The sequence below is a fragment of the Eriocheir sinensis genome, chromosome 25, assembly GCF_024679095.1.
Source record: "Eriocheir sinensis breed Jianghai 21 chromosome 25, ASM2467909v1, whole genome shotgun sequence".
NCBI lineage: Eukaryota > Metazoa > Arthropoda > Malacostraca > Decapoda > Varunidae > Eriocheir > Eriocheir sinensis.
Window position 1 is genome coordinate 8,357,641 of NC_066533.1, and position 25,640 is coordinate 8,383,280.

General features: G+C 40.9%; 1 protein-coding gene across 5 annotated transcripts in view; it reads left to right on the plus strand.

Moving 5' to 3' along the window:
* LOC127003286 (zwei Ig domain protein zig-8-like) overlaps window positions 1–25,640 on the plus strand; it is a 151,193-nt gene that overhangs the window by 8,081 nt on the left and 117,472 nt on the right. For 3 of the 5 annotated variants that reach the window (XM_050869753.1, XM_050869748.1, XM_050869752.1), the window contains exon 2: window positions 4,351–5,717. The gene's annotated coding sequence lies outside the window, so the exon portion shown is untranslated. The remainder of the gene's footprint in view (window positions 1–4,350; window positions 5,718–25,640) is intronic. The other 2 variants (XM_050869749.1, XM_050869750.1) reach the window with 1 other exon arrangement.

Sequence of the window (25,640 nt, forward strand, 5' to 3'; positions counted from 1 at the left end):
ACTCTCCCCAGACCCTTACACTTGTGAAGGATAAAGGTTGTGGATGGTACACCATAGGCAAGGAGTAGAAAATAAGTTCTGAGGCGGATTGGAAGGGAAAACGCAACTGCTTATAGCCGATACACGAAGAATGGCTGAGAAACGAAGACAAACCCGAGAGCATTACCCAATTACTCCACTAACAAAGAAATATAGAGACCCTAAAGGTTAAATATGGGGGAGTTCAGCGCACCCTGAAACCATATATCGACTGTTTATATGAATGAGAAACGAAGAATGGCTAAGAAACGAAGAGACCAAACCAGAAGACAGCATTGGCAATCACCCAATTACTCCACTGACAAAGAAAAAGGAGCTCTGAAGGCTGAAGAAGGGGAGGCGAGCACAAGCTGAAGCTACATCGCAACTGTATGTGGGACTGAGAAACGAAAAGTGGCCAAGAAACAAAGACAAACCTGAAGACAGCATCACCCGTCACCCAATTTCCTCACCGACAAAGAAGGCTGCAGAAAGGGATACGAGAGCAGCCTGAAGCCACATCGCAACTGTTTATGCGATTGAGAAACTTCCCGTTGTGTAATCAAGGCGCCGCTGAGTTAGGGCGGCGGAAGGGAAGGCTCCGGGGAAACTTGAACTTGTCTAATATTAACAGCGAGAAGGAAGCCGCCAGCCAGGCACGAGATTGCTGCCGCCGAGACCTCAGGAGGGAGCCGAAAACCAAGTACAGGAGGCGGAGGAGGAGGAAGAGGGAGAGGGAAGGAAGGAAGGAGAGGAGGAACAGGAGAGCCAAGAACAAGTGGAGGGAGGGAGGGAAGGAAGTAAAGGAAAAGCAGGAGTCTGAGAACAAGAAGGAGGAAAAATGAGAAACAGAAGACTTGAAACTGAGAAAAGAATGAGGAGAAGAGAGGGAGGGAAGGAAAGGAGATTGCGTACGAGGAGGAGGAAAAGAAGCAGAAGAACAGAAAAAAGAAGGAAGGAGGAACAGTAGATGGGAAGAGAAGAAAGGAAAGAAGGGATGAATCGATAAAAATCAAAATGAGACAAAATGGAATGCAAACAACTTAACCTAAACCAAAAACAGAAGGAGGAGACGGGAGAGAAAGAAGGAGGGGAGAGACAGGAAAGGAGGTTGTTTAAGACGAGGACGCGGAGGAACAAGAGAGTAAAAACATAAAAGTAGAAGCAGAAGGGAAAGAGGAACAACAGAAAGGAAGACAAGACGGACATATAAAGGAGAGAGAAAATTAAAATCCGCCAAAATGAAATGCGTGAAACCTAATTTGAAGTCAAGAACAAAACCAGAAGAGACAGAAGGAAAGCAAGGGAGGAAAATGACTGGAAACTATATGCTAGCGTGTACAAAGCTTAATCAAACCAAGCTGTGTGTGAATGTGTGTGTGTGTGTGTGTGTGTGTGTGTGTGTGTGTCCGCGCGCAAGTATGTACGAAGTTAATCAAATCAAGAACAAGAGAAGGAGGATAAAAGAGGAAAGGAAGACGAGAAGTGAAAGAGAAACAGAGGGGACGAGGATAAGGAGAATGAGAAGAGACGAGAAACAGGAGGAGGACATAAGGGGCAAGGGGAGGATGAGAGAGAGAGGGAGAGAGAGGAGGAAGACGGCTTAAAGGCAATAATTCAAGTTGGTATGTGTGTGTGAAGCTCAATTCATAATCTAAATCCATCTCTATCATTTTCACTCAAGCTGTAATGAAGTAGCCGAAGGAAGGAAGGAAGGAAGGAAAGAAGGAAGGGAGGAAGGAGTGGATTGCGATAGATCATAATAATGTGTGTGAATGTCCATCAAAACATCTATCTTTTTGACGGAAACCTTTGCAAGAGTCTTCGATCAGGTTTATTTGGATTTTTAATTAACTCGCACGAGAGAGAGAGAGAGAGAGAGAGAGAGAGAGAGAGAGAGAGAGAGAGAGAGAGAGAGAGAGAGAGAGAGAGAGAGAGAGAGAGAGAGAGAGAGAGAGAGAGAGAGAGAGAGAGAGGAATGCATATCAGCCATAAATCATTTGAACATGTTTGAATCTACATCGGAACACGACGCATTATACTTGAAACCTTTATACAACTGTGCTATCAGGTTTCTTTGCATTTTTAATTAACTGAAGCAACGGAGGAAGCGCAGATAGATAGACAGACAGATAGATAGATAGATAGATAGATAGAGTATGTGTGTGAGAGAGAAAGAGAGGGAGAGAGAGGTAAAAATAGACGGAATAATGACACTGAATTACATTAACGAGTGAGAATCCACGTAGAATCATTTATCTTTTATGTGATTCTTTTATACGTGAGTGTAAGGAGGAAGAGCACGAAGGAATAATACAGAGTAAATAATAACTGTAATTCATGTTTGTCTCAGAGTCTTAATCGAAACATTTATCTTGCATTTCAGAGCTTAATAAACCCTTCGATCACATTCCCAGGCTCCTGTAGTTCAGTGGAAGAGGAGGGAGGGGCGGAGAGGGGGTGGGAGTGGGGGTGGCAGGGGGAGCGAGGCGACATAATTACATCACGCTTGTCTGGGAATCTTAATCGAACCATTTATCTTTGATTTGAAAACATTCCCGCGGCCTTTATTTCGCATTAACGTCATTTATCATTCAGTTAAAAAGAAGGAAAGGGAAGGGAAAGGTGAAGAGAGAAGGAGTGAAAAAAAAATCATCGTGTACTTTTTTTGTGATTATTAATCAAAACAGTATTACCTAATTTGATAACTTCACTATATTCTTTACATTAATAATAGCAAAAGAAGGAAAGGAAAAGATGAAGAGAGGAAATGACGATAAAAGAATGAACGAAATAAATGATCGTGTTTGTTTTTGTGAATATTAATCATAACATTAATTCCTAATTCGGAGATCTCCTTATACTCTTCATATCAAATAACAATAAAAGAAAAAATGGGAAAGATGGGGCAGAACGCAATGAAAGAATGAAAAAAATAATGGGTCGTGTTTGCTTTTTGTGAACCTTAATCAAAATATTCATTCCTAATTCGAAAACCTTCCTCTATTCTCTATGTTAAATAATAATAAAAGAAGAGAAGGGAAAGATGAAGAGAGAAGGCTAAGAAAGAATAAAACAACAACTGATCGAGTCTATTTTTGTGAACCTTAAAACACTTATTCATAGTTCGATAACTTCCCCTGTCCCCCACATCGAATAATTCAATGTAGTTATAATTGCATATAAAGGAGAGGGGGAGAAAATGGGGATCAAAATAGAACAATGATTCATGTTTGAGAGTTAAGCTTAAGGGAGACATCCATCACAGATTTTAGAATATCCAAACACCCTTTCGATCAAGCGCCCCGTACTTACAATTCAGCAAAAGGGAGAGAAAGGGGAAAAGGGGAAGAAGAAAAGAGCTATAAATCGTGTAGGTGTGTAAATCATAATCGAAATGTCGTTCTCTGTTTCGAATTCATTCATACCCTTTCCGTTACATTCCCTTTACTTATGGATCAGAGGATGAAACTAAAAAGAAAAAAAAAGAAGAAAAAAAACAGTAATTCTTGCATAAGTGTAAATCTTAACTGACTGACTCGAATACATTTATACCTTCTTTTTTACATAATCACTTCACTTATGAATCCGATAGACAAGAAAAAATAAAAGACAAGAAGCAGATCGTGAAAGCCAACGTTAACATACAACAGAAACCTTAACTCCCGATTCGAAAAAAAAAGTCACATAACATTTCTCACCAAACCCATTGAACTAGCAAGGCAGTGAAAGGAGAAGGAGGGGAAGAGAAGAAAGGAAGAGACAGTGACAAAAAGGAAATTAATAATGCAATAGATCCTGTTTGTGTCTGTGAATCTTAATCGAAACATTTATCACGGAATCGAAAACACTCCTATACGCCTTTTTATCAAATTCAACGTACTTATGATAAAAAAAAGGGAGAGGGAGGAAGGGCGAGGAAACTAATGGGGCAGTAAATCATGTATGTGTGAATGCTAATCGCAACCTGTATCCGAATCCATCTATGCTAACTGAAACATCTATCTCTATCTATCTCTTATCCGAAACCTTTCATAATCTTTGCCAAATTTACTGTAATGCTTCTGTTGTATAGGGAAAAAAAGGGGGAGGGGGGGAAATGAGGTGGGGAAAAAAAGGATAACCGTGTTTGAGTGCAGAGTTTAATCGAAATGTTTATATCGTTCCTCATGGTCGTTGAAAACATAATGAAGTAAAAGAAAGAGAGAGAGAAGGGGGTGAAGAGAAGGAGAGGAGAGAGAGATAGGGAACGAGAGAGAGAAGAGAAAAAGAGTTAGTTAATCACCTCTGTGCGTGTGAATCTTAATTGAAACATTTGTGTATTTCTTTCAGCAGGTTCCTTTGAGGTGTAATTAACTAAACGTGACGTGAGACAATACCAAGTGAAGGAAAATAAGAAAACTCATAACGAGAAAACCCTAATCTTAAGGAGGAAAAGCAAAGAACGAAAAGAACCTCAGGTGAGTTGTGCAATAACTTTGTGGAAAGAAAAGAACAGTTAAGAGATATAATTTTAAGAAGAAAAGTGATAATCTTGACGGTTTTTTTTTATGTTCTGAAACGGTGTGACGCAGCAAAAGTGAAAATCCTAGTCTTAAGAAGAGAAAAACACAAACAAGGATCTGAAAGTCTGTTTTCCTTCATATCTTATAGTGAAAAAATATCTTAATCCTTAAATATAAAAAAGAAAATAACCTGTGAAACTGTTTACTTCGACATCCTACAGTGAAGAAAACACTAACTAAAAAAAAAAGAAAGAAACGAAAAGAAAAAGTGGCTTCCTTTCCATCGTGAGGCAACAAGGAAGTGGAAGTGTCAGTTTAAAAGAACAGGAAAAATAGCGAGGTTGCGTTGTCGCTACATCTTCATCTGCGTTGCCGGGCAGTGACAAGCTTAGCGCGGCCACGTGACCCAAGCCGTCCTGCCGCGGCTCAAGTTTAATTGCTACAAAAAATCGGCTAAACCTAAACCGCGGCGAGTCACTACCCGAGGAGCGTGACGGCTGGAAGCGGATTGCCGGTGGAGAGGCGGAGGAGGGCAAGGACCAGGAACGGATAGAGAAAGTGAGAGAAAGAAAAGTAATAACACCAGAAAACTACAGACAGGAAATTTATTAAAGATATAAATAAAAGAGATAACGAGAAATACAAAGAAACTACAATCCCGGTGAATTGCAGAAAAAAGAGAAAGGAAGAGAAAGATAAACAGCGGAAAAAGAAAACTATCCCAGTGAAATAAATCCAGTGAAAGAAAGGAAAGAAAAGAAAAAGGCAGAAAGAGGGATAGAAGGAAAAACTAGAATCAGAGGAGTGGTGAAATACTACAGAGGAAGAAAGAAAACAATCCCACCGTATACCAGACAGTGAATGAGAGAGAAGACAGAAAGAGAGATAGAAGGAAAAACTAACACCAGTGAACTACAAAGAAAGAAAAAGGAGGATAACTAGAGGAAGACAGAAAACTACCCTAGCGTTTAAAACTGTGAAAGAAATAGAAGTAAGGGACGGAAAGGGAAATAGAAGGAAAAACTGATACCGGAGGACTAGTGAAATACTGCCCGGCCGTCACCACAATACGACGCGGAAATAAAGGAGTGCCAGCGAGTGAGAGGCGAGAGAGAGGGGAGAGAGGGAGTGAGCGAGGCGTCTCCCCTCATCCACGCCTACCTGTCACCTCGGGAAAGTCATTAAGGACACCAGGTGAGTGTGAGTGTGCTTGTGTGTGTGTTTGTGTGTCTCTGTGTGTGTGTGTGTGTGTGTGTGTGTGTGTGTGTGTGTGTGTGTGTGTGCGCGTGACGTCACACACATAGTTGCCAAGCAGGTTTATTTTCAATTTATCTCCTGCCCATAAACAACCTCCTCGACGAGAGAGAGAGAGAGAGAGAGAGAGAGAGAGAGAGAGAGAGAGAGAGAGAGAGAGAGAGAGAGAGAGAGAGAGAGAGAGAGAGAGAGAGAGAGAGAGAGAGAGAGAGAGAGAGAGAGAGAGAGAGAGAGAGAGAGAGAGAGAGAGAGAGAGAGAGAGAGAGTATTGCCCAGTTATCCACAACTTTCTAACAAAAAAAACAGAACACAAATTGTCGCAGCAAACAACACAAAACAAAACGAAACAACACAACAACGCGTCGCTGATAGACTATAAATGTGAGGATGAAAAAAAGGAAAAATCACAGCACGAATATTAGAATGCAATCAAAACACCTGTCAGCAACACACACACAAAAAAAAAAAAAAAATTATAGTATATAAATAAAGAAAGGAAGATAAAAAATAGGAAAAAAATAATTATCAAACAGTATATCGATTAAAAACATGTGATTTAAAATATAACTGGAACAACGACACCAAGAACAAAAATAAATATATGCCTAAAAAAAGGATAATAAAGTAACAGGGATTAATGTGAAAAAAAAATAGTCTGATTATGACCTTTGCGAGAAAAAAAAAACAGAATAAAACGTCACTCACATCAAGGCTAGTTTAAAAAAAATATATATGCAATCTGACTTTTTTTTTTACACATAAAACAGAATACAGGAAATCAAAACACACATATACGGAAAACTAATAACGTGTCTGGGAAAATAAAAATAAAAAAGTGTAACAAAGGCAAATCTCCAAATCCTATTATAGAAAAAAGGAAAACAACAACAGCAACAAAAAGAAACTGGCAAAGAGGATCTCACAAGCCGATATGAAAAAAAAGCGAAAACCTTGTGACATCTATATCTTTCTATCTCTCTTTCTTTCTTTTTTATGCTTTTCCAATCCGTCAAAAAACTATATAAAGGAAAAAGACCAAAAAAAAAGTAAAAGAGGATCTCACAAGCCGATATGTAAAAAAAGAGAGAAAACCTTGTGACTTATATATTTTTCTATCTCTCTTTCTTTCTTTTTTATTCTCCTCCAATCAGTCAAAAACTATGTAAAGAAAAAGACCAAAAAAAGAGAAAAAACAGTAAAGAAAATTTCACAAATCGATACAAGAAAAAAACGCGAAAACCTTGTGATTTATATTTCTTTGTCTTTCTTTCTTTCTTTCTCCTCCAGTCATTCAAATTACTACACAAAAAAAGGACGATGAATTATGAAAAAAAAAAAAAATCTCACAAACCGATACAAGAAAAAAGAGCAAAAACCTTAATTGTAACCTATATATCTTTGCCTTTCTTTCTCTCTTTCTTTCTCCTGCAGTCAGTCAAAGTCTCTACCCACGGGGCCATCTGTAATTCAGCGTTCATTTATAGGAAGGAAGAGAGATGTCAATAACCTTTCTGAGCGAGTAGGGAGCGGCTCGACACGGCTGACCTTTCTTAAAAATTCTGAGAGTGTAAGGACCGAGAACATATACGGTTGAGAGAGAGAGAAAGGATAGGAGCATAAGAAAGGAGGAGGAGTAAGTGCAGGTGTAAAAACGCTCCGTACCTTTGTGAAAAACGTTTGGCCTCTCTCTAAAATGCAGTGGGTAAAATATTCCTACGAGTGAGAAAGACGTAAAGAAAGGTAAAAATGAGGGAAGAAGAGAAAGAAGAAAAGATAGGGGGTAAAATATGCATATGTCCAAGAAAAACGTAAAGAAAGAAAGATGAAAAGAATGGAAGAATAGAAAGAGGGAAAGGAAGAAAGGACCATAGAACGAAAAAGATAAAAAGAAAGAGGACGAAAGAAGGTATAAATTAAATCAATATAATAAAATAAAATAGGAAAGGGAGAAAGAAAAAAAAGAGAAATAATGAAATAAAGACCGTGATTGTTTATGAATGTCGTAGCTTATTGCATCGCTGAGCAGAACCTTTGACCTTTCCTCAACCTGCTGTGCGTGAAAGGAGTGCGGGGTGACGGAATATGAAATAGACGGAGGATATGCACTAAAGAAAAAAGAGAAAGAAAAAGAAAAGAAAAACTAAAAATCATAATGTAAATAGCGAAATATAAAGGAAATGATGAAAGGAGAGGAAAGAAAGAGAGAAAGGGTCTGCTGAAGAGTGACAAGCTAATTTATACTTACGAGGACCAACAGCCAGAACGGTTAAAGGGAGGATAAGATTCAGGAAGATCTTAACTTGGTGTGTGAATGGAGTTTGTAAGTACCAACAAAGAGTACACTCGTAATTCTGTGAAAGATAAAAGCCATTCTGAAGAGTAATCACCTAATTTGCCGTAACCACACTACCTATATATTGCTTTAGGTGAAAAGGTAAAGATTTCAACACGCTCCTTCTGTTTTATGATATCGTTGTACTAGAATATATGTAATGATGGTTAGTGCGAGGGGGTGAAAAGGAAAAGATAAGGAAGATTAGAAAGTAACCATATTTGAATTAGGTAAGAAATGAACAGTCATGTATGGAGTACTGGTAATATTTCATCCTTTTGTTAGTAAGTCGAAGTAGACCTGTGAGTGATGAGTGTATGTCAGGTTTGCCAACACAAACGAGAAGGGAAAACATAAAGAGAAAAATAAGCGGCGATATCTGAATTGATTAAGAAGAGAACAGACATATATAAAGTACTTCAAATATTTAATCTTTTTGTTATACTTCATGAATTGTGAGTGCATGTCAAGTTGCTGGTACAAACTAATACAAGAGAAAACATATAGACTTGGAGGCGATATATGAATTAGACAAGAAGAGAAGGAGTAAAAGCATACATATGAGTAAGGCTTTGCAATTATTTCACTTCTCCATGACATTTCTGATTTTGAAATAAAATGCTATAAAAAAATCTTAAGATACTCCACATGTTTGGCTGAGGGTGAGAAAAGCTATATAAAAGAGTAAAAGTCTGATTTAACTTCATCCATACGACGTGAAAAGATGAATAATGTATAAAACCATCACTGTACTATGACAATTGATACAACAACAATCAATTCAGTATTGTAAATCTGAAAGAAACCATCAACAAAACGATTATTACAGATTAAAGAAAGAGTAGTCCATACATTTAAACTTTTCTGGGACATAACTGAATAGAAATCGAAAACGACGTGTGTTTTGTAACCACCACGAGGCACAGAAATACAGCGTTCCCAGAAGTTTTACCTAACGCTGGCGGCGGCGGCGTGTAGGTGGACGCTTATGCAAGGCGGGTCAATACCGGCAGGTGGGAAAAAATATTACTGGACCTAGTGACACTTTTTCAACGGCACCTTTTTTACAATGGCGTGGGAATGAAAGAAAATGTCACGTTAGGGAATATGATCAGAGAAAAAACTGCCCTAACCTTATGTGGAGGGTTCGCACGGATAAAAAAAATAAAAATAAAAACGAAACCACGTGAAAAAATGGGCTCGAAAAAAAAATGAAAGAAAGAAAATTTGACCACTATGTTTTTGGGATAAAGGAAAAAACTAGAAAATAGTAAACTAAGTGAAAAACTGGAGTTCGATGAAATGAAAGAAATAAAAATGAAGCTACCACACGTCAGAGTTCACACTACGAAATATAATTGGACAAAACGAAAAGCAAATGAAAAGGACAAAGTGGAGAGTTCCCAGAACAAAAACAAATATAATAAAAGAACCTGACATGAGTTATTTGTTTTTGTTTTCTTTTCGGTGCTGCCATTACTGGTTCTCGTCTGATGGAATCCTTAATGCGAACACGTAACAGCCGCGATCAATACGCGCCGCGAGGAAGAAAGAAACATTGTGAACGAAATTTTTGATATGTAATTAACTTTGCTGAACACGGTTTGGGCAAAAATGAGAGACAAATACAATTACGCGACGCACCCAAACACTAATACAATACTGAAAAAAATAACAAAGAAAATTTTGCACGTGTGTGAATCTAAGCTATCAGACATCCTGAAATTTGAGTCGAAATGGACTTCTTTACCACACGACGCCAGAAAATGGACAAACGAATACAATAAATACTAATTTAAAAATGTTGAAAAGAAAAATAAGTAAACATTCCTTTACGAATATTGACCTAATTTCACACACTCATGCCAGTTATGAGGCACACGAACGAGCACTATGCAAATGATTGTGAGTGAATATCAGCATATGCATTTAAAAAGAAAAAAAGTTCACATCATTTTGCATTGTTTTGCGAGAGAGTGAAACGAACGAAGAGGAAAGTTATCGTTCAGCCCGAGCACCGATAGTTCTTGTAGTTACGGTACAAATAGTGAACATATAAAAAAAATACTCATAGAAACCCACTAAACAAATCATCAAAGTAATTTCCAATACAAAATAAAGTTGAATCTCTCTTGTTTTGGTAATTATGAATATTCAGTGCAGTTTCAACATGTGCAATCTCCCCTCACTTAGCAATTATACCACAGAAAGAAACTCAAACGAACCCGCTAAACAAGAACCAAAGTAGCTTTAATGGACCCACGGAATACAAAAGAGGAATTTCTATTGTTCTTGGTGATTATGACGATACAAAAGATTTTCATGGAACAAATTCCCTCCAGTTAACTATTATACCAGAAAAAAAATACATATACGAACCAACAAAGAAGGAACCAGAGTAGCTTACCGGACCACGCTAAAAAAATGATGGATTTCTATTGTTTTAGTTAAGAATAGACAATGCATCTTTTACTGGTGCAAACTTCCCTCAATTAAAAACCATCCCCCCTAAATGACCAACCAGGGCAGTGCTCTATCTGCAGGCTAGAGTCAGTGCAGCGTGTGGGACAAAATAGGAAGAGAAGAGGACAAAATAATCCACTTCCGTATTGCTTCAGTAAAAATAATGTTATGTTCCAGCTATTCTTAAAAGGAAAAATTCTAGTCTCTCTTTACCGGCCAAGGTGTTCATTTCGCTTTCTTTACAACTTAATGCCGGAGGAAGAGGAGGAAGAGGAGGGAGAGGGGAGGAGGGAGGGGGGAGGAAGTGGGAGAGAGAGAAGGGGAGAAGGGACAGAGATGAGGAAGTTCTGTTGTCTTCTATTACTTCCACTTTCAATATTGGAGAGAGAGAGAGAGAGAGAGAGAGAGAGAGAGAGAGAGAGAGAGAGAGAGAGGGGGGGGGGATAGGAAACGAAGGGGAGAGGAGGGGCCTGAGGAGGGCAGGGGGGAGGAGGGGAGGCAGAGATAAAAGATGCTCCCACTCTCTACTATTCTATTACCTTTCCTTTAATACCTGAGAGGAGGGGAGAAAAGGTGAGGAGGATTCTGCTGTGTACTCTCCCACTATCGATACTTTAAATACCACTGAGAGAAAGAGAGACAGAGAGTGGAAAAATGTTATTTCACTGCACGATTCCGTTTTTTTTTTTTTATTCCGTAGATAGCATGGAGGGGAGTGTACTAAAAGCCTTTCCCACCTTCCACTTGGATCTTTAATACCAGGAAGGGAGGGAGGTGAGGAAAGCGTCAGGGAGAGGTGAGGAAAAGGTGGGAGAGGAAGGTGAGAAAAAGACGAAAGGAGAGGTGAGGAAAGGGTGGGATAGGTAGGTGAGAATAGTCGAAAGGAGAGGTGAGGAAAGGGAAGGAAGGAGAGGAGATGAAAGAGTATAAATGAGAGTTGAGGAAAAGGAAAGGAGAGGAGAGGAGAGAGTGGCCATGAAAAGGAAGCAGGAAGGGGCGAGGAGAGGGTCGGGGAGAGAGAGAGGAAGAAAAAGGTAGGCAGCAGAGATCAGAGAAGGGGAGGAGAAAGATATTTTAGCTATGACACAGTGACCTATTGCCCTCCTTGCGTTCTTAATACCACAGGGGAAAGAAAACAAATTGGGGTGGGAATTTCTAGTATGCTATGCCTCCCTAGGTGTACTTTATTATATCAGGGAGACGAGGGGAGAAAATGGAAAAAAATCAACTGTTACACTGCCCTATTTCCATCATATTATGAATGATGGAAGGAAGGAGAAAAAGGAGGATAGGGAAGGAATAAAAACGTCAGTGCTACACTCTTACTCTCATTCACCTGCATGGAAGAGGGAGAGAAAAAAGGGGGAGTATAGGAAAATAAAGGAAGGGGAAAATCTGATGAAAAAAGTCAGTTATTCCTACAGTCACTCTTAAGTATGAAAGACGGAAAGTAAAGAAGGAAAAGGAGTGTACACATTCTACCTTTACCTGTATTAGTGGAGGAAGGGAGGTTAAGGGAGGGAGAAATAACGTACAGCGCAGAGGAGGTAAAACGTCTGTATTACACCTAATTTCACTTTTATGTATTCTAAGAAAGAGGAAAAAGATAAATGGAGATAACATTATTTCTCTCACTCCTACGCACCGCAGAGGAAGAGAGAGGAAGGAGAAAGAGGGAAGAGAAGAAGGGAGGAGAGACGTCTATCACTGTTACACTCTTACTTTCACTCGTGTCGATGGAAGAATGAGCAAAGAGTAGAGGGGACATTTTTCCTTCACTTATGAATCGTGGAGGGGAGAGGGAGAAAAGGGTGAAGAGGAGGGAGAAAAGGAGAGAGAAAGAGCTGAAGGGTGAGAGAGAGAGAGGGAGACAGAATTGAAGGGGAAGGAGAGACAAGACAGGGATAACGAGTCGAAGGGGAGAGGGAGAAGGGAGGAAGAGTTGAAGGGGAGAGAAGGGACGGAAGGAGAAAGGGCAGAAGAGGAAAAAGAGAAGCGAGGTAGAAAGAACCGAATAGGAGGGAGGTAATGTAGGAAAAGAGAGTTGAAAAGAAGAGAGAGAAAGGAGGGAAAAACAGTTAAAGAGGAGAGAGAGGAGAAAGGGAGAGAATTGAAGATAAGAGAAAGGAGGGAGAGAGGAAGGAGAATGAGTTGAAGGAGAGAGAAAGCAGGGAGAGAGGAGGGTGAGAGAAGGGAGGGGCAACATCTGTGTCACACCTTTGCTCTTACTACGAGGAATTATTAGAAAGGCTTAAAGAGATAAAATGCAACTGTGCTACACCGTTTAGATTTAGAAGTTCCGCCTTTTATGTTTGAAGAGTTATTGAGAGGCAGAGGGCGGGAGGGAGGGGAATGGAGGGAGGAGATACATAGGAATACATAGGAAGAACAGACACCAGAAGACCTGTCGGTCTATGGCGAGGGTGTCTGTTTACTACCGCTACTACTAGTAAACTACGTGTGGTAGGACAGGATAGAATAGATGAAGGCTCCTCCCCACCCACCTCTCCCTCCGGCAACGTGCCGGCAGGAAATAGTTAGAAGACACCATGTGCCTTTAAGGAAGAAAGGGACATGGAAATTTTACAGTAAAGAGAGAAATAAGAGGAAATTACTATCCTTAACTTACGCTACTGGTGACCTAAGCTGTGGGGGAAACTAATGTCTTCAGGTTTTATTCGTGCTGCAGGCTGCCTGAGACAAACGAAAAAGGGTCAGTAAACAGTGTATGTAGTTGAGTCATAAAAAAATAAATAAATAAATAAAAGCTAGTATTAAATTGGACTGCTCACGATGGGGTGAGATCTAGTTTCAGGGGTTACCGGTAGAGGCTTGATCCTCGTTTACCTTCGGTACAGGGGTACGCTTCAGTATCCTGTTAATCTTACTGTTCCCACACCTCACTGCCTGAAACATATGAAAAAGGGTCAGTAAAATCTTATATCCCTGAAATACTTATCCAATGAAGACTTGAAGCTATTAATACTCTGTGCGCTAACTACTGACGGTGGGAGTCTAATCCAGTGATCGACGAGTCTGTTATTGAAATAACTTCTGCGCGCCAATGTGTTACATCGGTTTCCCTTTAATTTCATACCGTTGCTGCGTGTTATTGTGTTGGTGTCTTTCTGAAATAGACTATCTGGGTTAATGTTTTCGAATCTATTAAGGATTTTGAACGCTTCAATTAAGTCCCCTCTTACTCTTCGCTTCTTTAAAGAAAACATATGTAAACGCTTTAAACGCTCGTCATTCGTCAAGTTACGGAGCGCTGGAATTTGTTCGGTTGCTCGTCGCTGTATCCTTTCTAGCAAAACTTGATCTTTTATATAATTCGATGACCAGAACTGAACGGTGTATTCTAGGTGTGGTCTTACAAATGCTAAATATAATCTCTTCATAAGTTCGGGTGATTTATAATCAAAGTTTCTTGAGATTAATCCGAGCATCATATTGGCTTTTTTACTCGCCGCAGAACATTGATCACTCATTTTAAGAGTGTTACTGGTAATGACACCAAGATCTTTTTCTTGTTTTAATTCGCTGAGCTCGTGTCCTTTAATCTGATATTTAAAGTTAGGATTCTTTTCACCTATGTGCATTACTTTACATTTATCTACGTTGAAACACATTTGCCATTTTTCGTTCCAATCGGCAAATCTTATTAAGTCTGATTGAATGTTCTCGCAATTTTTACTGTTCGTTACCGTACCTCCTAATTTGGTGTCGTCGGCAAATTTGGCTACTTTTGACAGGATATCAGTCTCTAAATCGTTCACGTAAATTATGAATAGTGTTGGCCCCAGGACTGAACCTTGGGGCACGCCACTGGTTACGGGTTGCCAATCGGATGCTTCACCATTAAGAACTACACGCTGTTCTCTGTCGGTGAGAGAGATGGGGAGAGGGAGATGACGAGAGGGAGGGAGGGGGAAGAGGAAGGGAGAAAGGGGCTCAGGTAAACTAGTAGAAAACCATGTCATTTTTATAACGACCTCTTAGTTCATGAAAGGTGTTAAGAGTGAGACAGAGAGTGAGAGTAAGAGAGGACGAGGGGGTGGGGTGGGGGGGTGGGGGGGACGGACCGGAATATACTGCGACGCCGTTTTGTAGTCATTTAGATCTTAACCACAATACTGTTTTACTAATTTATCTTTACTTACGCCTGTTGTAGTCAGTGTTTTATCTATTTTTAAGCGTGTAGATATTAAAGGCTTTGATTATTGTTTTATTAATGTGCGCGTGTTGAGGTAATGCAGTGCTGGCCATTACGCCGCGCCATTAAATTTTATTGTGTATTTTATTTATTATGTACGGCATGTTGGGTGGCATATAAAGTATTTAAGTACGTACCTACCTACCTGTCTGTCTATCTATCTACTTATCTATCTATCTATATGTCTAAGTACCTGTCTATCTATCTATCTATCTATCTATCTATGTCTAAGTACCTGTCTGTCTTTCTATCTTTCTACGTATCTATCTGTACCTGTCTGTCTTTCTATCTATCTACCTATCTATCTTTCTAAATGTCTATGTACCTATATTTCTGTCTCTCTGTATATCTATCTATCTATCTGTCAAATTATCTACCTGTATCTGTCTTTGTATCTATGAATTATTTATCTATTTTTCTATGACACTACAGTAAATCTCTGTTAATTTGTATTCGATTCCCTTTTTTTCTATTTAACTCTATTTCTGTTTACTATTTACCTGTCTATTTATCTAGCTAGCTATTTATCTAGCCACCTATTTTTCCATCACACTATTTATCTGTACATTTATCTTCCTTTCATTCTTTCCATTTATCTCTTAAGTCTATCTACCTGTCATATTACTTACCTATCTGTTTATCTATTTACCTTTTTGCGTGCGTGCGTGCGTGCGTGCGTAACTACCCTTCGTTTAATGGTTTCCGCGGCCTTGTCTCGTTATCCTTTACAGTTTAACGAGTGGCGCCAACAAAGAGAACAGGTGAGTCAGGTGAGGCAGGTGAATAAACCGTGAATGTTGTTTGAGGAACGGCACTAATTTAATCCTTATTTAGAGTCTAGTGGTGGTTGACTGCGTGTAATTACTCCCTAATGATCTATAATGACGCCATAATACCCGGAAAATAGAGGAGGTGAAACACAATAAAATATAACTCGCACACGAAATGACCGCCCATTAGAATGAGGAGCGTTGCTGTAACTCATGATTTTATGCAGAGGACGGGATATTGGCACTTAACATAACAACAACAAAAACAACAATAACGATAACAACAACAACACCAACAACAACTACTACTACTACTTCTACTACTACTACCAGTTACTGCTGATCTCTACCTTTATTTTTACTAATATTACTGCTTTTGCTACTGTAAAACTACGTACTTTACAACCCACAATTATTACAACTACAAACAAGTATTACAAGTGACAAATATAACTATTTCTTTTTTATACGTCGCGGCCTATTGCGCCGGTAGGCTTCTTCCCGGTGGATCCTGATGGTCGGCCCAAGGCTTCTTCCCGGTGGGGCCTGATGGTCGGCCCAGCCCGTTCTGGTGCAGGCGAGTGTTTATAGTGGAGCCATCTTACATTGGCTCATGCTGCCCTCCCAGAGCTCATCTTTAATCCTAGAATCTAGAGTCCGGGTTGATAGGTGGTCTTCTGGACAGCATGTGGGTAGTTTTAAGCCACTTGGCTGCGGCTGAAAAATCCCAGCTTGGTGGCACCGAGCGGGGATTGATCTCGCGTCCCCCTGAACGCGGCGCCGTCACTCTGTCGACTCAGCCACCGCCTCCCCTGTATTACAACAAGAACTACTACTTCTACTACTACTACTACTACTACTACTACTACTACTACTACTACCACCACTACTACTGATGCTGCACTACACGTATATGCTACACATCTATATGCCTAATAATACAATTCTTTACCGCCTGTATTACTCTCACCCTAACGCTGAATTTTCTGTACATAAGCATCACAACGGTACCAAATCCAGCAATAAACTGTGCCAATAACAGTGTACAATATTTACATTACAAAGCAGCTGCCAAAGTTACTTTAATAATGTTACTAATGGTCTCCACAACGCAGTTTCGTATAATAGGTTTAAGAGTCCGCCGTAATAGCAGGATATACATTGGCATTCTTTCAGCTACGAGTTTGGTGAAATCGAGACCTATTTTCAGTCATGACGTAAAGATAAAATCGTAAAACGTCACACGTAGTATTTTTTCCAGCTAATAGTAACATTGAAATCAAAGGTTATTTTCAACTAAAACGTAGGTGAAATTGAGGCAGTTTTCCAGTAAGTAACTGAGAAAATTGAGATAATTTAGGTCAGAAAAATCGTGTCCTTTTGCAAGCTAGTATTTTTGTTATACGGAGTAAGTTTGCACCTGGTACTGAATGTGAAATCCTGGTCATGTTTTCTGGGCTATTATTTACGAAAATCGAGGCACGCTTTAGGCTAACACTTGAAAATAAATCAAGACATGTTTTCAGCTAGTACTAAGGAGAAATTGAGGGATGTATTTAGGTAATAGTAAAGTTAGGAAAACAAAAGTTTGGTTAATACTTGAAATCGAAGCGAGTTAACCAGCCGAGTCTGTGAGCGCCAGCTATAGCTCATAAGGGCATGCGGCACGCTTCCTGAGGGTCGATTGTGCTCGTCAGGTTGCTGCTTTAGGAGACAACCCTGGGCCGAGGGGATCAGGGTGGCGCCCACAAAGTTCGTGTCTGGGGCAATTTTATCGACTGCGGCAAGAGTTGTGTGGCAGGAAAATGTTGTTGCCTTGAGGCGTGTTTGGGGGATTATTTAGACATTGTGTTGGCTGATGGGGGAGATGACGCCGACGACGTGTGTTGGTGGATTAAAGAAGGGCAAGGTGTGTTCACTATTATGGTGCTAGATGACCTGAGGAATCGAAGAGGGTACTCTAGAATCTGCTTTAGTCGAGGGCAACACTATGAATCGCTCCCTCTGTCTCGACCTAGCGACTTCAATCATGATACAGGGATCGATAAGTAATCTGATAAGTACGTAATGTATTACTTCTACGTAATAACAGTTTGCAAGCTCCCCATTAGTTGTTGGGAAAAGTGACGAGAAAAAAAAATAGTGTGTGTAGATTAGAAAAAGGAAAATGGCTATCAAATGCGATGAATATGATGTTATTCTATATGCATCTCTATTTTGATGGGCTGGATGAGGTGATGAGATAACTATGACAAGCTGCTACAATGTTACTCCCATTACCTGTTATGTCCCAGTATTATGAGTGTGTATATATTACCTGCTTTTTTTTTTATCAATGCAAGAATACTCTGCTACAAAGCAACGATATTATCCACATGGTATAATATTTCTAACTTCTAACACTCGCTATTCATCCCACTCTGGCGCGTTCGCTCTTCCATCTACCTCCATGACCTGAATGTGACGACCGTGTTCCAAAACCTGTTAATACGAGATGTCTGTTTTTTTTACCAACTGCAAACCCAATGGCGGCTTCTAATCTGTTTTTCGCTTCCGGTTAAATTAACATGCTACACTTCAAATTAGTTTTATTCCTGTTCTTTTTGCGCCCAACTATTTGGCAAAAGAGGATATAAGTATTTTTTTATGTAACCATTAACACATACGCGGATACAAATGGTTCATAGACAGCTTGTAAGGGACTGATTCTAATGTTGTTGTAAGTGATGATAGGAGTATGACTTAGCGAGGGCGAGTTTTGTAATATAGGAGTCTTTGATGATGAACTAACGATGATGAACCGGCAAAACACTCACATGACTCGATGCTCCTTACACTGGCTCCCTTCCCCTCCCCTCACCCCCTGTTAATATCCACTCATAAACGAAATGACCAAAACTACAATAACAGTTCCCCGTCAACGGCAATATCCCTCCATGGCTCACTATATATAGCCAACACACTGCCCCAAGACCCTTAATGGCCCTGCTTACACCCTTTCTCCTCTATTAATACCCACAATGCGGCCGTAATGCCACCACAACGCGTCTAATAGAATGTTATATTGGTACACTTATAGCGTCATTCGTTCCTCTTTGTGACAATACTTATTACGCTTAAACGGACTCTTAACACCGCCTCTTTATGATGTGCACTCTCAACCACACACACACACACACACACACACACACACACACACACAGGCTAACCCTCCCTTACAAGCCCCCTTCCCCCAGCGCCACTCTCCCTGACCTGACCTACACACCCGCCCATGTTATCGTACGCACCCAGCATATGGAATTATCGGTTTCTGACGTAAATTGTCGCAGGCACATGCATAATGTATTTGACCACGTCTATTGATAACATTTTCACGATTTACATATTTATACGTGAAGAGACAGCGAATCAACGTGACAGCAGCTGGATCAACCGCTAAACCATAGAACAGCACATCAATAGCTAGTGGACGACTGAATGAAGCTTTTGGGTAATTTTAATGTTGCGATGAAACTGTACTTACCATATTTTGCAAACCACGCATTTATGGAACTTATCGCATGCAGACTATCGTATATTTTACCACTCGCACCAAATTACCGCACTTTATCATCATTATCGCATATCTGGTAACGCTGCAGCCCAACACCCACAGCAATAAATGCTCTCCACACGTCACCACGCCCTGCCCGTCACTCAGAGTTTGGGAAGGGGCAGCTTGTACCCCACAGCTACCCCTGCACCCGTCACTCTACACTAGCCACATCCTCTTGGACTCATTCATAACGTAACAACTGTCTATCTTAACCCCATCTCTTGCCTTCTATACCACCTCAGTCTTTTGCACCTTCGCCTCACTCTCCTACTCCCCCTCGTCTCACCCTCCTCCTCGCCCTCGTCTCACTCTTCATCACTCTCCTCTTCAACTTCCTCCCACTCTCCTCCCGTCTCTCTTGCCTTCTACCACCTCACTCTTCTTCACCTTCCCCTCACTCCCCTACTCCCCCTCGTCTCACTCTCTTCATCATTCTCCTCCTCAACTTCCTCCCACTCTCTTCCTCACCTTCGTCTCACTCTCTTCCTCATACTCATCTCCCTCTCCACACCCTCGAATTACTCTCATCTCACACGTCTTAATCTCCTACTAACCCTTCGTCTTGCTCATCTCTTCTTATCCGTCTCATTCTTTCCCCCATCGTCCCACTTTCACTCCCCGTCTTGTATCGTCTCGCCTCGCCACCTGCTTATCTAGGGCGAGCATTATCCTTATCGGCGGTCCATGTAGTGGCTGATCTCGTTACCGGAAAACATCGTAACCCACACTAGCTATCCTGTCCGCCTTCATCCTGTTACTCCCTCCCGCCATTTTACTCTCTCTCTCTCTCTCTCTCTCTCTCTCTCTCTCTCTTTCCTGCTATCCTTCAAGTCTTCTTTGCTTCCTCTCTTTCATTCCCCTCTATATTCTTCCCTCATTTATATCTTAGTTCCTTCTTTCCCTTCCTATCCCGACTCTTTTATTCATCTGCTGTCTTTCTCATCCTAGTCTCCTTCTCTCCCTTCAACTCTCTTTTTCTATTCAACTCCTCCTCCCGCTGTCGTTCCCGCTCTTCCCTCATCTCACGCACGAGTCTTCCCGCTCACTCATCCTAATTCCCCTATCATCCTTCCTGCCTCCCCGCTCTTTTTTCCCTTCGGCTCACCCTCCCTCATTTCTCGTACCCTTTATTCAGCTCTGTTACCTTCCACCCTTACACCCACCCACCGTCCCTCATTCATCCTAACCCTTAACCAGCCCTCTTTCTTCCCGCTGTAATGTGTATATTATAATGTACATGTGAATATGTGACTGTATGTGTCGCAACATCATGGCACAGCCATGATGTTGCTACGTAGGTGCTAGGTTGTGCTTAGGAGGTGCTCCTTGCCGTGGGAACGGTGCTGAGTTGACAAGCCTGGGCACCGGATTATTCCTGCAGCCGGGGCTGAAGCCGGAGAAGACAGTGGGCGGCGGTGCCGAGCAGATCACTGCTCGGGGTGTGCGTACGACTCATCCTAGCCTTTACCGATACCCCTTTCTTTCCACCCTAATCCTTCCTATGGACCTTACCCCGCCCTATTCCCTCCCACCCTTACACCCACCGCGTTACCTTCTTGCCCTTATCCAGATGTCTTACTCCCGCCCCACATTCCTCCTAGCTCTTACTCCTCTCTCTATTTTCCTACCCTCATTCCTCCTGTTCCCGCCTTCCTTCATCCAAGTCTTCCTCCCGGCCTTCATCTCTCCTATTCCTCCAGCCCTCTCTCATCCGTCCTCCTTACTCTCTCCCCCTCTCTCTCCCATTCTTCCACCCCCCTCCCGCCCTGGCTGTGTTATTTTAATGGAGTGGCGCCGCGTGTTAAGTGTCGCGTTTGAAGGAGCTGATTGAGGGATGGCTTCACTTTTGATTACTTAACTGTCTGTGGGTGTTTGCTTTATTATCGTTTTTATTATTGTCGGTTGGTGTGTTAGTGCGTGGATACTATGATTTGTCTTTTTAGGTTTTGTTTTTGTCTTTTTGTTCGGTTTGTTTTAATTTTGTTTTGCGTTTTAGTTTTTCGGCTTCGTTTTTCGTTTTTCGTTTTTCCGTTTCTATTTTTTGGTTTCTTTTCCGGTTCTCAGTTTTTCGAATTTCACTTTTTTCCGTTTTTCGTTTTCTTTTCCGTTTTTCGTTTTCTTTTCCATTTTTCGTTTTCTTTTCCGGTGTTCGTTTTCTTTTCCGTTTATCGTTTTCTTTTCCGTTCTTCGTTTTCTTTCGTTTTCTTTTCCGTTTTTCGTTTCCTTTTCCGGTTTCCGTTTTAAGTTTTTAGTTTTCTTTTCCGTTTTTCGTTTTATTTTTTTTCGTTCCTCTTTATTTTCTTTTTCTTTCGTTTTCATTTTTCGTTTTCTATTTTCGTTTTCCGTTTCCGTTTTTGTTTTTGTTAGTTTTTTTTCTTTTCTCGTTTTCATTTTTTCGTTTTCCATTCTCGTTTTTCGTCTTCGTTTTCAGTTCGTTTTTCGTTCATTGTTTTCATTTGTCTTTATTCGTTTTCCACTTTGTTTTTATTTGCTTTTTCGTATTTTTTTCCTTTTACGAGGGGAGGAGAAAAAGGGGGGGGGGGGGTGGAATATACTGGGACGCCGTTTTGTAGTCATTTAGATCTTAACCACAATACTGTTTTACTAATTTATCTTTATCTTTACTTACGCCTGTTGTAGTCTTAGTGTTTTATTTATTTTTAGCGTTTGATATTAAAGGCTTTGATTATTGATTTATTAATGTGCACGTGTTCAGGTTATGTAGTAGTGGCCATTTTTCCTTTTATTAGCGGTTGGTATATTACTGCGTGGATGCTGTGAATGCGCTTTTACATTTGTTTGTATCGCGTTATATATTTTCTTTTTCTTTACTCGGCATTCCTATGTACCCGTGTTTGTTTGTTTGTTTGTTTGTTTGTTTGTTTTATTGGCACATGACTTCGGTTATTGGTATTCGTATTATTATTTTTTTTCAAGACGTTCTTAGTGACCTCTCTCTCTCTCTCTCTCTCTCTCTCTCTCTCTCTCTCTCTCTCTCTCTCTCTCTCTCTCCTCTCCTCTCCTCTCCTCTCTTCCTTCCATCCTTCTTTCCTTCCTTCTTCTTTGATCCTCCTCAGAAGTGCGCCTATGCCTATCTCTCTCTCTCTCTCTCTCTCTCTCTCTCTCAAGTTTTATAAGAGTGATGTGTTTGCCAAGGTTCCTATTCACTCTTATCTACCTTTCCACGCCTCCACCAGCGACAGGTAGGCAGGGGAAGGACACGGACACACACAGGTTGTTTTTCTTTCCTCCTCGGGTCACAGTATATTATTCACTAGCAGCTGAATTTTCTACCCGTTTTTCAAGGCTGGCTTTGTTGATTTTTTTATAGCACTTTTTTTACGACTGAGTTTATGATTTGTCGATTTAACTGTGAAAATCCAGCACTTCTAACTAACTCCGTCATGAAAAGGGAAATAAGACGCTAAACTAGCCACATAACTGTTGATAAATACTAATAAAACGTTTAAAAAATCTGTCATAGGTTGCCGGCTGCCTCTCTTCACAAACACAAAAAGAAAGGCGTATATTCCAAACACTTTCATGAGGATTGCAAACGGGTCTTGAAGGTTCTATAATATACAAGAACTCTGAGAAGCCTGAAGATCAATAAAGATTTAAACGTGTCTTCAGGGTTCTGTATACAAGCAGAGGGTCGAAGTGCGAAGCCTGAAGAACACTAAGGCTTGCAAACATGTCTTGAGGTTCTCGTATACGATGGGTCGCTTTGCTGGTTGCCTCCTCACAATACAAAAGCCATGCCCATAAATATCAAACTATCATAAGGCTTGAAAACATGGCTGAGGGTCCTGTATACAAGACGAGGGTCAAAGTGAGAAGCCTGTAGAAAACTAAGGCTTGGAAACGTGTCTTGAGGGTCGAGTGAGAAGCCTGAAGAAAAAAGGCTTGCAAGCATGTCTTCAGTGTTCCGTGTACAAGAAGAGGCTCGAAGTGAGTAACCTGAGGAACACTAAGGCTTGTAAATGTGTCTTGAGGGTACTGTACTAAAACAAACTCTGGCTCACTGTGAAAAGTCTGAAGGACACTAAGGCTTGCAAACATGTCTTCAGTGCCCCGTATACAAGAAGAGGGTCGAAGTGGGGTGTACTAAAAAAAAACTCTGGCTCACTGTGAAAAGTCTGAAGGACACTAAGGCTTGCAAACATGTCTTCAGTGCCCCGTATACAAGAAGAGGGTCGTAGTGAGAAACCTAAGGAACACTAATAAGGCCTGTAAAGGTGTATTGAGGGTACTGTACTAAAACAAACTCTGGCTCACTGTGAAAAGTCTGAAGGACACTAAGGCTTGCAAACGTGTCTTCAGTGCCCCGTATACAAGAAGAGGGTCGTAGTGAGAAACCTAAGGAACACTAATAAGGCCTGTAAAGGTGTATTGAGGGTACTGTACTAAAAAAAACTCTGCGTCACTGTGAAAAGCCTGAAGAACACTAAGGCTTGCAAATGTGTCTTCAGTGTCCTGTATACAAGAAGAGGGTCGAAGTGAGACGTCTGAGGAACACTGCTTTGGGTCACCTTCCTTCCCTGGCGGCCCTGCACCTTTAACCCGTAAGCTAGTGGCCTGTGGTGTCCCGTCACATAAACACGCTGCTCTTACCGGTCACGGACTTATTGATGGCTGATACCGATTACTGCTGCCTGCCTGGAACCTGCAGATGTTTTTTTTTTTAACTCTACTTTTTCTCATATTTTTTTTTTTTCTTATCGGTAATCAATGGTGAGCTAGTTTGAAGGGGTGTGTTGATCCAGTCCCCCGCCCAAAACTCTTCCTCAGGGTTTGAATATTAGAGTTGATGATGAAATAGCAGGAATGTCTTTGTTGTATCGTGATTCTGTGTCACTTTCTTTATTGTTTCTGTCATTGATGTGATTAGTTTTATATTTTTTTTTGGTTGGTTACCAGAAGATAGTTAATGATGAAAAGCCGTGATAGTCTTTGTTGTATTCTAATGTTATGTGTCATTTTTGGTATTGTTCCTGTTATTGTTGTGATTTTTTTATTATATATTTTTGTTTCGTTTCCACAAAATAGTTAATGGAACAATATGATTACCTTTGTTTTTTCTAATGGCTTATGCCACTTCTCGCATTGTTTCTATTGTTCTTTTCATTTTATTTTCATTTTATTTTCCCCTTTTAAGCCTCCACAGTCATCCCTAGAAGTCAAATATGTTCTCGGAAGACTTAGCTTTGTGAGGGTCCTTTTCATCTACTTCACTATGAGTACCAATAGTAATTATAGTATAGGAAGATTTTTAAAAGTTTTGTGAGCGTCCCTTTTGTCTACACCACTTAAGGTTAAGAGCGAACACCTCGTACAACGCATCAACTCTCTCCCAATGGCCTACTGTAACCCCCTCCACACACACATTTTTATCACTTTACGTACACACTTTGAGGAGGGCTCAGCTTAATGGGCGCCACTTTAGTCAACACCACTTTGAGAAGGAACCTTATGCGGCGCCTTGTCTTCCCGGAGAGGTGTTGCTCGCCTCTGTAGACTGGCAAGCCCCTGATGACCTCTGTAGCCATCACCATCATCATCTACAGCCATTACAAGTCCCCTGCAGGACAAAAGCCTTTTCCAACGGTCTTCAACTCTCCCCGTCTGAGTGCACACCACCTCGCTCAGGCAAGTGTTTTAACTTCATCTCTCCATCTGCTCCGCTAAGTCCTTCAATTTCTTGGTTTCCACTTTGTATCTTTGGTTATCCACCTGCCATCAGTATGATGATATGACCTGCCAAAGTCTACATCTAATTCTTAATCGTCGTTGTAATATAATCAGCCTGTCTGTTCCCTAATCCATGGTGCTCGCTTCCTGTATCTCCACGTTATGTAACTATCCTGAAAAAGCCTGAAAAGCTTATGCTTATATAAAGGCTGGCCTCTAACAATACATACATCAACATATGTAACTGCACCGAATAGGCTATTAATAAATGTTTCAAATGTTTCAAATGTATCCTTAGCTCAAAATCTCAACTGGAAACTTCACATCTCCTCTCTCACTAAATCAGCTTCCTCGAGGTTGGGCGTTCTGTATCGTCTCCGCCAGTTCTTCTCTCCCGCACAGATGCTAATCCGCGCAGAGGCCTTGTCCGCCCTCGTATTGAGTATGCATCTCACGTGTGGGGGGCACCACTCACATAGCCCTTCTGGACAGAGTGGAGTCAAAGGCTCTTCGTCTCATCAGCTCTCCTCCTCCTACTGACAGCCTTCTACCTCTTAAATTCCGCCGCAATGTTGCCTCTCTTTCTATCTTCTATCGATATTTTCATGCTGACTGCTCTTCTGAACTTGCTACCTGCATGCCTCCCCCCCTCCCGCGGCTCCGCTACACACGACTTTCTACTCATGCTCATCCCTATACTGTCCACACCCCTTATGCAAGAGTTAACCAGCATCCCCATTCTTTCATCCCCTTCACTGGTAAACTCTGGAACAGCCTTCCTTCGTCTGTATTTCCT